At 40.7% G+C, this 12,693-nt stretch overlaps 1 protein-coding gene across 4 annotated transcripts in view; it reads right to left on the bottom strand.

The window, feature by feature from the left end:
* RALY (RALY heterogeneous nuclear ribonucleoprotein) overlaps positions 1 to 12,693 on the bottom strand; it is a 259,210-nt gene that overhangs the window by 79,884 nt on the left and 166,633 nt on the right. For 2 of the 4 annotated variants that reach the window (XM_070939948.1, XM_070939951.1), the window contains exon 3: positions 7,169 to 7,321. The exons of the other annotated variants lie outside the window; for them this stretch is intronic. The gene's annotated coding sequence lies outside the window, so the exon portion shown is untranslated. The remainder of the gene's footprint in view (positions 1 to 7,168; positions 7,322 to 12,693) is intronic. 4 annotated transcript variants of the gene reach the window in all.

Raw genomic sequence — 12,693 nt, 5'->3', positions numbered from 1 at the left:
ATTCTCACAGGTTTCTAAAAAGTCAGATAATTAATTGACCAAAAGAAATCCCAAAAGTATGTTCTGTAACAGAATCTCTAATTCCAAGAACTTGCTTCTGCTTCTGCATTCTCCCAGCAGTTCTGATATTTGCATTTAGAGTGCAAAAATGCACAGAGAGAACTTTCCTGTGCATTGCTAAATGTATGAGGTTTCAGTGTGATCTCAAATTCTGATTGTGTAAAAAAACATTTTGCGTGTCTATGAAGATTCTACCCCAAAGACAAATAAGCATCCCACCCAAAGATACTCTAGACTACATGGATTTGCTTCCATCCTGTGTGTTGGGAGTACACTTATTAAATTTCTGAATTGGGCCCCTGAAGTCCTCTATTCTTTCCTGATCTCATGCTCTGGAGGCCTCACTACAAAAATGATACTTCTGTAGAAACTATAATTAATGTCAGAGTTAGCCCCTGAGATCTAAAATTACAGAAGCATCAACTTTTTTTTTCTGTACTAAAGCAGTACAGCACTTCTCCAGTCTGGTTCTCGCTAATTGTCTTGGAGTTCTAGGAATCATAATCAGAACATACTTGGAGGAAATCAGAAAGCACCATGTAAACAGTTAAAAGTTGGATTACATATATATATATATATATATATATATATATTTGTTTTCTCAGGTTTTCGCGGGTGTTTGTATGTAGGTCTTTGGTTATTCGGGTCTTCTCCCACGTAAAATTGGAAGTGTCTTGGCGACGTTTCGACGAAGTCTCATTCGTCATCTTCAGGCTGGTGTTCTCGGCTTCGTGCTTCCAGGAGCAAATTGCTCCTGGAAGCACGAATCCGAGAACACCAGCCTGAAGATGACGAATGAGACTTCGTCGAAACGTCGCCAAGACACTTCCAATTTTACGTGGGAGAAGACCCGAATAACCAAAGACCTATATATATATATATATATATATATATATATATATATATATATATATATAATTTTGTATATTGCCTATATTTTGGAAAGGTTTTATATTTATTTATACAACTTTTGATATAAATAGCAATGTACACTTGATTTTACCTCGTATCTACCACATAACGTGTTATAAATATCAATGTTCTCCTGTTTGAAATCTGGATAATGAAAATAATGTATATGTAGATGATAAAAGAGCAACTCAAACCTACCCACAGAAAGTCCCTAACCCCTTATATATTTGGGAGTAGTGGATACACTATTCAGATCAGACGACGTGATATGCAATGCTGATTTTAACCTTGTATATCTCTCTTTTCTCAGCCATTGAGAAAGAACCAGTGGTGAAATGTAAAATTTGTTACTACTGGTTCTATGGGCGTGGCTTGGTGGGGGTGGGGGTAATATGACTGAGTGGGCGTGGCCACCTTTTTTTTTTTTACTTTTAAAACCATTTTTTCTACAACCTCTTTAGCTGAAGAGGTTGTTAAAAAAATGCTTTTAAAGCCTCTGACGTTCCCAGCTGACTTGCCTGATCATCAGAAGCTTTTTTTTTATAAAGCATCTGACAATCCCAGCTGACTTGCCTGATTGGCAGAGGCTTTTTTTCCTTTTAAAAACATTTTTTCTATAACCTCTTCAGCCGAAGAGGTTGTAGAAAAAATGCTTTTAAAAGCCTCTGATGACCCCAGCTGAGCCGCGTGATCATCAGAGGCTTTTTTTTTTTTACTTTTAAAAGCATTTTTTTGGTCAAAGAGGTTGTAGAAAAGATGCTTTTAAAATTAAAAAAAAAAGCCTCTGATGATTGCTCGGCTCAGCTGGGCAATGGGGGGTGGGGGGGCAGGGATTTTTGCTACCGGTTCTCCAAACAACCCGCCTCCATCGCTACTGGATGAAGCGATCCAGTCCGAACCGGGAGCATTTCACCCCGGAAAGAACTATCAGCCTTCTTTGTGCCTTTTGTTATCTAAGGCAGAGCAGCAAATGATGACATTTTGTATAACACAAATGAATAGTGCCCAAGACCGATCAAGCTATGTCAGCATCTAAGGCAGTTAAACTTACAAAATATTTTTCCTTGGACCTTCCTGGTGATAAAACTAAAACAATCATGAATTTAAAATATAATGATTTGCTACTTTTTCATATCACCAAAAAAATCAGCTGCCCGAGGCTACTGCTTTTTTCTGCCCATTTGTATGTTGAACAAGGCTCACCAATGCTCTGATGAAACTGAGAATACAGCCCACGATTTACCTCAAAATTCCTACACAACACAGGAGTTACACATGAAGTACAGCAATATAAAATATGTAGGAAGCCTGATTTTTTATACCATAGAGATAGACACAGCATTAAAAATCAGCACACAGATTAATATATTATTTTAAAAATTACTAGCTCTATCCATTTCTCTAAAAGTAACTTGGGAAACTTACAAATAATTCTCAAATGGCCTTTTAAATATGTTTTTCCCCTTCTGGTCAATCATGTCCGATTCTCAGAGACTGCCTGAGTTTTCCCTGCAGTTTTCTTGGCAAGGTTTTTCAGAAGTGGCTATTGCTTCCTTCCTAGGACTGACAGAAAATGACTGGCCTAAGGTCACCCAACTGGTTTCATGTGTAAGGCCAGACCACAGTTTACAGTCTTCCAGTTTCTAGCCTGATGCCTTAACCCAGGGATGTCAAACTTGTATCATCACGACGGCATCACATGAAGTATCGTGACTTTTTCCCACTTCGCTAAACCGGGTGTGGGCATGGCCAGTGTGTGACGCATCCGGTCCACAGGCCATGAGTTTGACACCTCTGCCTTAACCACTATACCAAATTTATTCTTTCAAATAATTACCCTATCTGTTTCTTTCTCAGAAGATGAATGTAGAACTTTGTGGATCTGAACTATCTATCTATTTATTTATTTATTTATTTATTTATTTATTTATTTATTTATTTATTGGTTCGATTTATATGCCTTCTCTGGAGACTCAGGGTGGCTTACAATGCGTTAAGCAATAACCTTCATACTTTTGTATATACCTGCTTAGTAGGGCTTTTGGCCCCCATAAGTGGTGTTCTTTTTTATACAAAGTCAGCTTATTGCCCCCACAATCCGGGTCCTCATTTTACCTACCTCGAAAGGATGGAAGGCTGAGTCAACCTTGAGCCCACAAGGATTGAACTCCAGACTGTAGGCAGAGTTAGCCTACAATATTGCATTCTAATAACTGCACCACCACAGCTCTTTTGAAAATCTTATACAAATGTATGGGGTGTAAAACTCACCCATGGATCCAGACTTCTGAATCCAGCACCAGGTCCCCATGGCATATAAACTAACATTTTGCCAAATAAAAAGAGATGTAGGTTTTATGTATAATAAAACTTCATCTTCCTCTTCTGTCTGTAATCTTTGAATCATCTGACTGGATGGAAATTTTTTTTCTTTCTATGGGTTGTAAAAGGGTATTTAGAAGCAAATTGGGTCCTATATGCTGGACAAAAGTGTCTGCTGATCCTCTTAGGAATAGAAAGAAATTGCCCCCCCCACATTTGGGGAGGGGGTTATTCTAACAAATGAAACAGCTACTTTAAGATGCTGTAAGGCTTAAGGAAACCAGGTTGCCTCTTAAGCCTCACTCCAAAGAAAGGAAAATAAATGACAGGTCTAGTCCTTCACCTTTTTTGCTTGCTTTATATTTTTTAAAAAAGGGCAAGAAAAGCACGAAGTCTTTTCTTTATCAGCAGAGGGAGTACAGTACTGAAAATGAGTTTCAGAGTTTATGGATCAAAGTTGTAACTGCTTTGGGGGGGGCGGAGGTTGACAGAGAGGATTTTGCCCTTGTCTGCTGCCTCCCCTAAATAAAATTTAGAAATTGATAACTGTGAAATAAAATTTGAAACAACACTTTGGTGTTTTTTTTAAAAGGGAGAATTAAGAGGAAAGAATGTGCCCGGCCTACTTTTGAACTATGGTCCATTGGCCCAACTTCTGCTAGCTTGAATGTTGGACTGAGCTTTGCAGGACATAAATATCTCAGGAAAACTCAACCAAAAGCTGAATTGTGGCTTACTTGTGATCTCCTATATCCATGATGGTGAACCTATGGCACGTGTGCCACAGGTGGCACATGTAGCCATATAGATGAGCATGTGAGCTCAGCTCCGGTGCACATATGTGCGCCGGCCAGCTGATTTTTGGGCCTTCTGGGCCCTTCAGAAGTAGGGAAACAGGCTGTTACCTGCCTCTGGAGGACCTCGGGAGGTGGTGGGGAAGGCTCATTTTTCCCTAGCCTCCAGAGGCTTTCTAGGAGTCTGGGGAGGGCAAAAACTGCTTTTCCCACCTCCCTGGAGGTCCTCCGGAGGCCAGAAATGGCCCATTTGCGGCCTCTGGAGGGCCTCCGGGAGGGCCTCCAGGAGGGTGGGGAAGTCAGTTTCCCTGCCCAGACTCCTAGAAAGGCTCTGGAGGTTGGGGGGAGCAAAAAATGGGCCTACCGAGCCCTCACATGCTAGGAGCGGGGGGGAGGGGGGTCATATGCGCATATGCGGGGGCAGGGTGCAAAGAATTATGGCTATGGGCACACACACGCAACCCCCCTGCTCCTGGCATGCGATAGCAAATAGGTTAGCCATCACTGTCCTATATAGACAACAACAGATGTCCCTCAAACCACTGCTTCCTGTGCACTTCTGGAAGTCTGCCATTCAACATCTAATCTGCTCCTAGGGACTAATCACCTTCTTCTTGTGGCTTCCCCCTCTTCCCCAGTGCCATGGTATTTAGCAGCAGCCTCTCAAACATATATTTAAAGAAACCCGTTCTCCAACATAATGGAGGTGGGAGGCAAGGAAATCTGTGTTGATGCATGAGTTTACAAGATGTATATATCCAGCCCTCAACCCATCTGTACTGTAGTTATTAGAATATATGATTGCAGCTGTTTTACTCAGCCATGAAGCTAACGTGCCTTGGGCTTTTCCTTAATCAGCTGTGAATGATTGCTTTATACTTCAAAATCCTTTTATATCTCTCTGTTTTAGCTTAAGGTCGGTAATTGCCTGACAGAGTTTTTGATGTATATTCTTGGAGGTTTAAAAGTTTATAGCTTGTTGGGGTCTTAAAGACATAAGCACTTCATCTTTAAATCATTCTTTCAGACATAAAACATCTTTCTTTTTAAAGAAACAAAAAGATAACATTGTTTGTTTAGCACAAAACAAACATTCACACAATGAAATTGCTAAAGTTGTTCCATCTTAAGGCTTGTAAAGAAAGACTGAACTATTAGCAGACAATACAAGCAACTGAACTGTCAATTTCTGATAGCTTGAATGGTTCATATTTCAGGTTCCATTCCACTCTTATTATTTACTAAAAAATTCACATGTTATGAGTAGCAAACCAGAGATAACATTGCTTTTCTTTTTAAAACATACCAAACAGCTCTAGTAATGTATATATTTATCTATTTCAGAAAATATATACGACTTCTATAGTCTCAGTGACTATATCAATAACTTCTCCCTCATTCCACTTGTGACAATCATCAAATAAGCCATTCTGAGGTCCCCAGATCCATTGGCAAAATCAGGTCTTCAGGCTGGCTGGGAAATTCTGGGAGTTGAAGTCCATACATTGCCAAGTTTGAAAAACAATGATCTAAACGAAGACAACAGTGTGTCTCCTCTCTTGGTGCAAATGAGATGCAAATTCATCACTCAGACTAATCAGTCCCATAGAGCTAGTTTTTTTGACAATTTATGGAAAAAAACCCACCACATTTCTTCAACTGTTCTTTAACAAGCTGTCAGCTTAATCCCCAGTTACTGTCATGGCAGTAGTCATTCGGCTCCCTGTGTTGCGCTACCTTTGCAGAGTTTACAACTCAGCAGATGATAAAATTCTTTATTTGTTAGTTTTGGATACTGAGATGGTACACGATTTTAGACTGTTGATTAAGAGCCTGGTGGCGCGGCAGACTAAAGCACAGTTATTAACAGTTATTAACATCAGCTGCCTGCAATTACTGCAAGTTCAAATCTCACCAGGCTCAAGGTTGACTCAGCCTTCCATCCTTTCTAAGGTAGGTAAAATGAGGACCCAGACTGTGGGGGCAATAAGCTGACTTTGTATAAAAATATACAAAAGAATGAAGGCTATTGCTTAACGCATTGTAAACCGCCCTGAGTCTCCGGAGAAGGGCAGCATATAAATTAAATTAAAAAAAAAAAAGTAATCATCATCATCAGAGCAGGAGATTAGAAAGAAAGAGTTGACATAATTGAAGAACCGCCAAGGCTTTATTATGGGAAAAGTTGGTAAGAAATTTACTGGGCAATACCATCCATGTTTATTCATACTGTAAGTTAGTGCTAGTATTCTAAATTGTGTGTGTTTAAAAAATCAAGGTAGAAAAGAGAGGCGGTGGTGGAGGGTGGAAAAGTGTTTGATTTGTCTGTCCTCAAATCAGAATGGATCACCATTGTTTCCTCTCATCACAGTGACTTGGAAGGCAAATTGTGGTTGGGAGATGGGTTCAAATGTTAAAATAGATGGGAGAATATGCTAGAAAAACACACAAACAGAAGATATAATAGTTATCTTGGTTGGTTAGTAGTTACGTTAGTTAGTAGTTACGTTCATGAATAAGAGGCATGAAGAAGAAACATTAAATATCCCAACTCAGAAATACAATTCAAACCCATGTAAAAACTATAAAGGAGCTAAAGGATTTAGCACTAGGTTCAAAGGAAGATGGAAAGACTTTCTAAAATCTTGTACAAATGAAATTGTAGAATGAATGAAAACTTTGTAGAGAAAGGATACATTCAGGAGTCAATTTTCTTTAAAAATAGATATTATAGGCTATAGACCTACTGTCAAATTTATAAGCTTCTGGTACAGATAAAATTCTCACTGAATTGTGTAAAATTGCAGAAGTAATTATATCAGTAACAGGTTTGGGTCAACAAATATTGAACAAGAATATGTAGCATAGAAATTAGGAAAGATGAGTGTGTATACTTATATTGAATTTATGCATTAATTCCTCACATACTCAGTGCTTTGCTTAAACACTTTTAAATAAGAACAGAACCATATATGGAAAAAATGCCAGATAGACAGGCTTTGGAAAAGGTAAAGGGGTATGAGATCAAATAACTAACACAAGATGTTAATAGAACAAGATAATATGAGAAGAAAGTTTACCTTTCAGCAAGATTACAGCAAGACTTTGTGTAAATCAGGCCAGAAAATGGGACACATTAAAGTTAATGGCAATGTCAGAACATCTGATTATTTTTCTCAGGAATCTTATAAAGTGATTTATTATAAGACTGGTAAGATTCAGAGAGATGACACCTGGAATATAAATAGGAGATGAGAAAACAATTTTGAGTTATGTAAATGACATCATTGTTAGCCAAAAGTAGAAATGATTTACTTAATCATTTTGAATTAAAGAGTTATTTTGAAAGTAAAAAAAGTTTACCTTAATAAATTTAATATTAAATGTCAATTTATTTACAGCTTCTATAAACCATATTTCAAATATTATTAAGAAGACAACATAAATGTTGGCCTGCATATTTAGGAAACTTTAAGCAAAAAAAGTGAAAACAATAGACGGTTTTGTTGGGGGGGGGGGTTTCAAGAATAAAAATGGTCCATGTTCTGCTAAAAAGGAGATTAATCCTTGTGAAGAAGGTAGTGAAAACCTAGACAAAATCATGAAACATAAGGGCAATTAAATGACAGATCACAACACTTAAATGGTATTTCCACAGGAAAATGTATGTATGGCTATTAAAACTAAATACTAAGAAAAAAACAAAAAAGATGCCTTCAAGTAATGGATTTGGAACCCATTACTAAGAACTTCATGGACTGATAAATTGGAGGGAATAGGAGAAAATAATGGAGTGATTTGATGAATGGGATTAAAGAAATTAAGCACAAATCCTTGGAAGAACCAAGATATTACCAAAGACAGCTGAAGATTTCTTTATTTCTTTATTGGTTCGATTTATATGCCGCCCTTCTCCGGCATTCTCTGTCAGGGCGGCTTACAATGCATTAAAAAATAGCCTTCATACTTTTGTATATACCTGCTTAGTAGGGCTTTCAGCCCCCCCTAAGAGGTGTTCTTTTATATACAAAGTCAGTTTATTGCCCCCACAATCCGGGTCCTTATTTTACCTACCTCGGAAGGATGGAAGACTGAGTCAACCTTGAGCCTGGTGAGATTTGAACTCACAGTAATTGCAGGCAGCTGGCAGCTAAGTGCTACTTAACAGCACTTTAGTCCGCTGCTCCACCAAGATGAGTAGTATTTATCCATATAGTCACCCGGAATCAAATTTGACCATGGCACCTAATTAAATGATTTGGGAAGAACCAGAATCAATTTGGTCTAGTGATTAAGATGCCGACTTAGAAACCAGGTCACTGTGAATTCTAGTTCTGCCTTAGGCATGAAAACTGGCTGGGTGGTGCCAGTTGCTCTTTCTCAGCACAAGCCACTGCACAGTACAGTGCACTGCACTGTATTATCGTGGGGATAATAGGAGGAGAGAGGAGTATATTAGGTATGTTCATCACATTTAGTTGCTTATAAAAGTAATAAAGGCAGGATAAAAAAAAATCTAAAAAAGTCCCCGGGATGTAAGAATCAATATTTATTCAGCAATGATGCATGGATCAGTATCTGTATGACAAAATCACTCAGATTCGGGAAGATTTGGACTCCGACTGGGTAGTCTCAGGGGGAGAGACAGGGGCAGGTCTTGAGAATGTTATCTGGGATGAGTTTGATCCTGTGACCCCTGAGGACGTGGACAGGATTCTGGGTAGACTGAACGCGACCACTTGTTTATTGGACCCGTGTCCTTCCTGGTTAGTACTGGCTTCCCGGAAAATGACACGAGGCTGGCTCCAGGGGATTATAAATGCTTCGCTGAGTGAGGGTGACTTTCCCGCCGCCTTAAAAGAGGCGGTGGTGAGGCCTCTCCTCAAGAAGCCTTCCCTGGACCCGGCAATGTTGGTAAATTATTGTCCGGTCTCCAACCTTCGCTTTGTTGCGAAGGTTGTTGAGAGTGTGGTCGTGCAACAGCTCCCCCAGCACCTGGATGAAACGATGTATCTGGATCCGTTCCAGTCGGGCTTCAGGCCCGGGTACAGCACGGAAACGGCATTGGTCGCGTTGGTTGATGATCTCTGGAGGGCTCGGGACAGGGGGTGCTCCTCTGTCCTGGTCCTGTTAGATCTCTCAGCGGCTTTTGATACCATCGACCATGGTATCATGCTGCACCGGTTGGAAGAGTTGGGGGTGGGAGGCACTGTGTTGTCGTGGTTCTCCTCCTTTCTCTCTGACCGGTCGCAGTCTGTGTTGACAGGGAGACAGAGGTCGACCCCGAGGCCCCTCATATGTGGGGTGCCGCAAGGGTCGGTCCTCTCGCCTCTCCTTTTCAACATTTATGTGAAGCCGCTGGGCGAGATCATCCGTGGTTTTGGGGTGGAGTACCATCAGTACGCTGACGACACCCAGCTGTACATCTCCACCCCGGATCACCCCAACGATGCCCTTGAAGTGATGTCCCGGTGCCTGGAGGCCGTACGGATCTGGATGGGGAGGAACAGGCTCAGGCTCAACCCATGCAAGACTGAGTGGCTGTGGTTTCCGACATCCCGATATAGTCAGTTGATGCCATCACTGACTATTGGGGGCGAATCATTGGCCCCCACGGAGAGGGCTCGCAACTTGGGCGTCCTCCTGGATTCACGGCTGTCTTTAGAAGAGCACTTGACGGCCGTGACCGGGAGGATTTTTCATCAGGTTCGCCTGATTCGCCAGTTGCGTCCCTTTCTGGATCGGGACTCGTTACGCACGGTCACTCATGCCCTTGTCACCTCCCGCCTGGACTATTGCAACGCTCTCTACATGGGGCTCCCCTTGAGGAGCACCCGGAGGCTCCAGCTGGCGCAGAGTGCGGCCGCGCGGGTGGTTATGGGAGCGACATGGCGTTCCCATGTAACACCTCTCCTGCGCGAGCTGCACTGGCTCCCAGTGGTCTTCCGGGTGCGCTTCAAGGTTTTGGTTACCACCTTTAAAGCGCTCCATGGCTTAGGACCCGGGTACTTGCGGGACCGCCTACTACCACTAATAGCCTCCCACCGGCCGGTACGCTCCCATAGAGAGGGGCTCCTCCGGGTGCCGTCAGCCAAACAATGCCGACTGGCGGCCCCCAGGGGGAGAGCCTTCTCTGTGGGGGCACCTACTATCTGGAACGAGCTCCCCCCAGAGATACGGAGGATCCCGGATCTGCGCACCTTCCGCCGCGCCTTAAAGACCTTACTATTTCACCAGGCCGGCCTGGCCTAAATTTCCCCCTCTTTTATAAAAGATTTTTAAAATTTTAAATATCTTTTAGTATTTATATATTCAATTTTAAATTGGTTTTAAAAGTTTGGGGTTTTAAATTTGTCGGGGCCAAAATTATTTAATTTGATTTTATTCTATTTTTAAATTTTGTATTGTATGTGTTTTTATTGTTTGGCTGTGCACCGCCCTGAGTCCTTCGGGAGTAGGGCGGTATAGAAATCTAATAAAATGAAATGAAATGAAATGAAAGAGGGTTCCCTGCTACTTAACTGTGGTATAGATAGCTGGTTGTGCATTGCAAATGGTATGAATCTGAAACATAATTTCTTTTTGCGGTAGAAGGAACAACTCTCATTAAAAAGTACGCATGCCCTGGAGTATTTTAGCTACCTGATCAATCTTAGTTTGGGATGCTTAAGGACTTACCCATGTTCCCTTGCAAAACATTGGATCAACTTAATGATGCCTGCAAGGGAAACATCAGGGAACATTCAGGGAATTTTGAATCTGTAGAGATTGGGAAATCAGTCAGATATTTGCATCTATCTATACACCTATGGATGCTACATTTTTAATTTAATGAATGAAAGACCAATTGAGCCAATTAGATATTCCAGTACTTGCACCTTCTCAATAGCATCCAAGCTGTTCTCATTCCTGACACCCTTCAAACCCTTTAAAACCTATACCCTTTAAGGATAAAATGCTAGTGTGATGTCAACAAAACCACAAAGCAGCAGCAAGGAGATCCATTAAATTTAAGCTTCTCCATAAGCATGCAAAAGAGCTGCTATCTTGTGTGTATGTGAATTACCCAAAATGTTGAATCTCACTTGGCTAAATTCAGATTCTAGCACCTCTATCTGAGGCTTATTAAGGGTTCTAAATGAACTCTCATGTTTAACAATAGGCTTCATATGAATCTTTTATAGCTCTTGATACTGTCTCTGGAGTTCCTTATTAAAATTCTTTTCTTTTTTCTTCCTTTTATTAAACAAAACGAGGGAAGGAGAGCATGCATTTCATGTTCTGTAGATACATGTAACAAGTAGATTTTTCTATAGTTTCCTTTCCTAATCACTGAGAATCTCATACGTCGCCTAACATGTTTTTTGACAGCTGCAAAATAAATTTTAAAGGTCACTTGAATCAGATAAAGCCCCTCTTGGCAGTCTTTGCATCCTTAGAATTTTATGGCTAACATTTAGCTTATGCTAGCAAAGCTGCTGGTAAGGATTCTTTAGAGGAAAGAGAATCTCAGAAGAAAAATTGACAAAATAAAGAACAATTAAAGTAGAATGTCATAAACAGTCCCACTGGTGTCCATGATTATATAGTGGACAGCAGATGATTCTACAAGCATTCGTCTCATTTTAAAAAGAACTCCTTCCTGTGATGTTTTGGATTTAGCACATTAAAAACCTAGGAGGACTACGATAAATAGATGGCCATGACTAATTTCTCTTGAATTACTGTGTAATTCTTTATCAGTCATGTCCTAATAGGCAAACAGAATGCTATCTTCTGTCTGCATCTTACACTCAAACCCACCTCATTGCTTTTCTCAGCAATGTATTGATGAGATTTTAGTTAATGAACAAATGTGCCAGGAGTGCTAATTACTTGTTAAGTGAGAGTGATTTAAAACAACACTGAATCCTTATCAAGTGACCTACCTTGGCAACAGCTGTGAAAATGGCTTAATAGCTTCCTGGATGCAACTTGGTCAGATCTGAAGATATGAGTCTCATTTAAAGGAGCTGGGAATTCATTGTGACCTGATTCACATATACCAGGGATGTCAAACTGGCTGCCCACGGGCCTGATGCGCAGGCCACGCCCACCCCAGCTCCATGAATGGGAAATACATCATGAAGTGTCACATGATGGCAATGTGATGCCACGAGTTTGACACTCATGATATATACTAATCATAAATAAGAAAAAATATGGCTTAATATGATGTATGTTGCAGATGATGCCTACAAAGCTTTTCCTTTTGATATGGCTATGCTGTTGGAATGTGTAGTAAGGCCTGTTTTAACCTTTCCAGTACCCAAGACATTAAAAATGCTCTTCAGAAATGGACATGATGAGGTAAGTACCTGTTGCCATTTCCAAGTACTAATTTACAACAGTGTGATAAACCCCTATAGCATTCTGTTACTTTGGGCCTGCAGAGTAAATTTGTCCTGCAAAGTATGTTTCGTTTGGACATTCCATCAGGGGCCTTGAGCCCTGTGATTTTTTACTTTTTTGTGCATGTGATGCAAATAGAAAAGATCCAGGGTTTTGTGTGACTGTGACCGCCATCTTGATTTTTCTGAAACCCAAATGGCTACCAATGTCTCCA

This window comes from Pituophis catenifer, unplaced genomic scaffold, assembly GCF_029215685.1.
Source record: "Pituophis catenifer annectens isolate HBS135680 unplaced genomic scaffold, rPitCat1.0.hap2 SCAF_3, whole genome shotgun sequence".
NCBI classification, from domain to species: Eukaryota; Metazoa; Chordata; class Lepidosauria; order Squamata; family Colubridae; genus Pituophis; species Pituophis catenifer.
The sequence above is the reverse complement of the archived record's forward strand: the minus strand, read 5'-3'. Positions and strand labels throughout refer to the sequence as shown.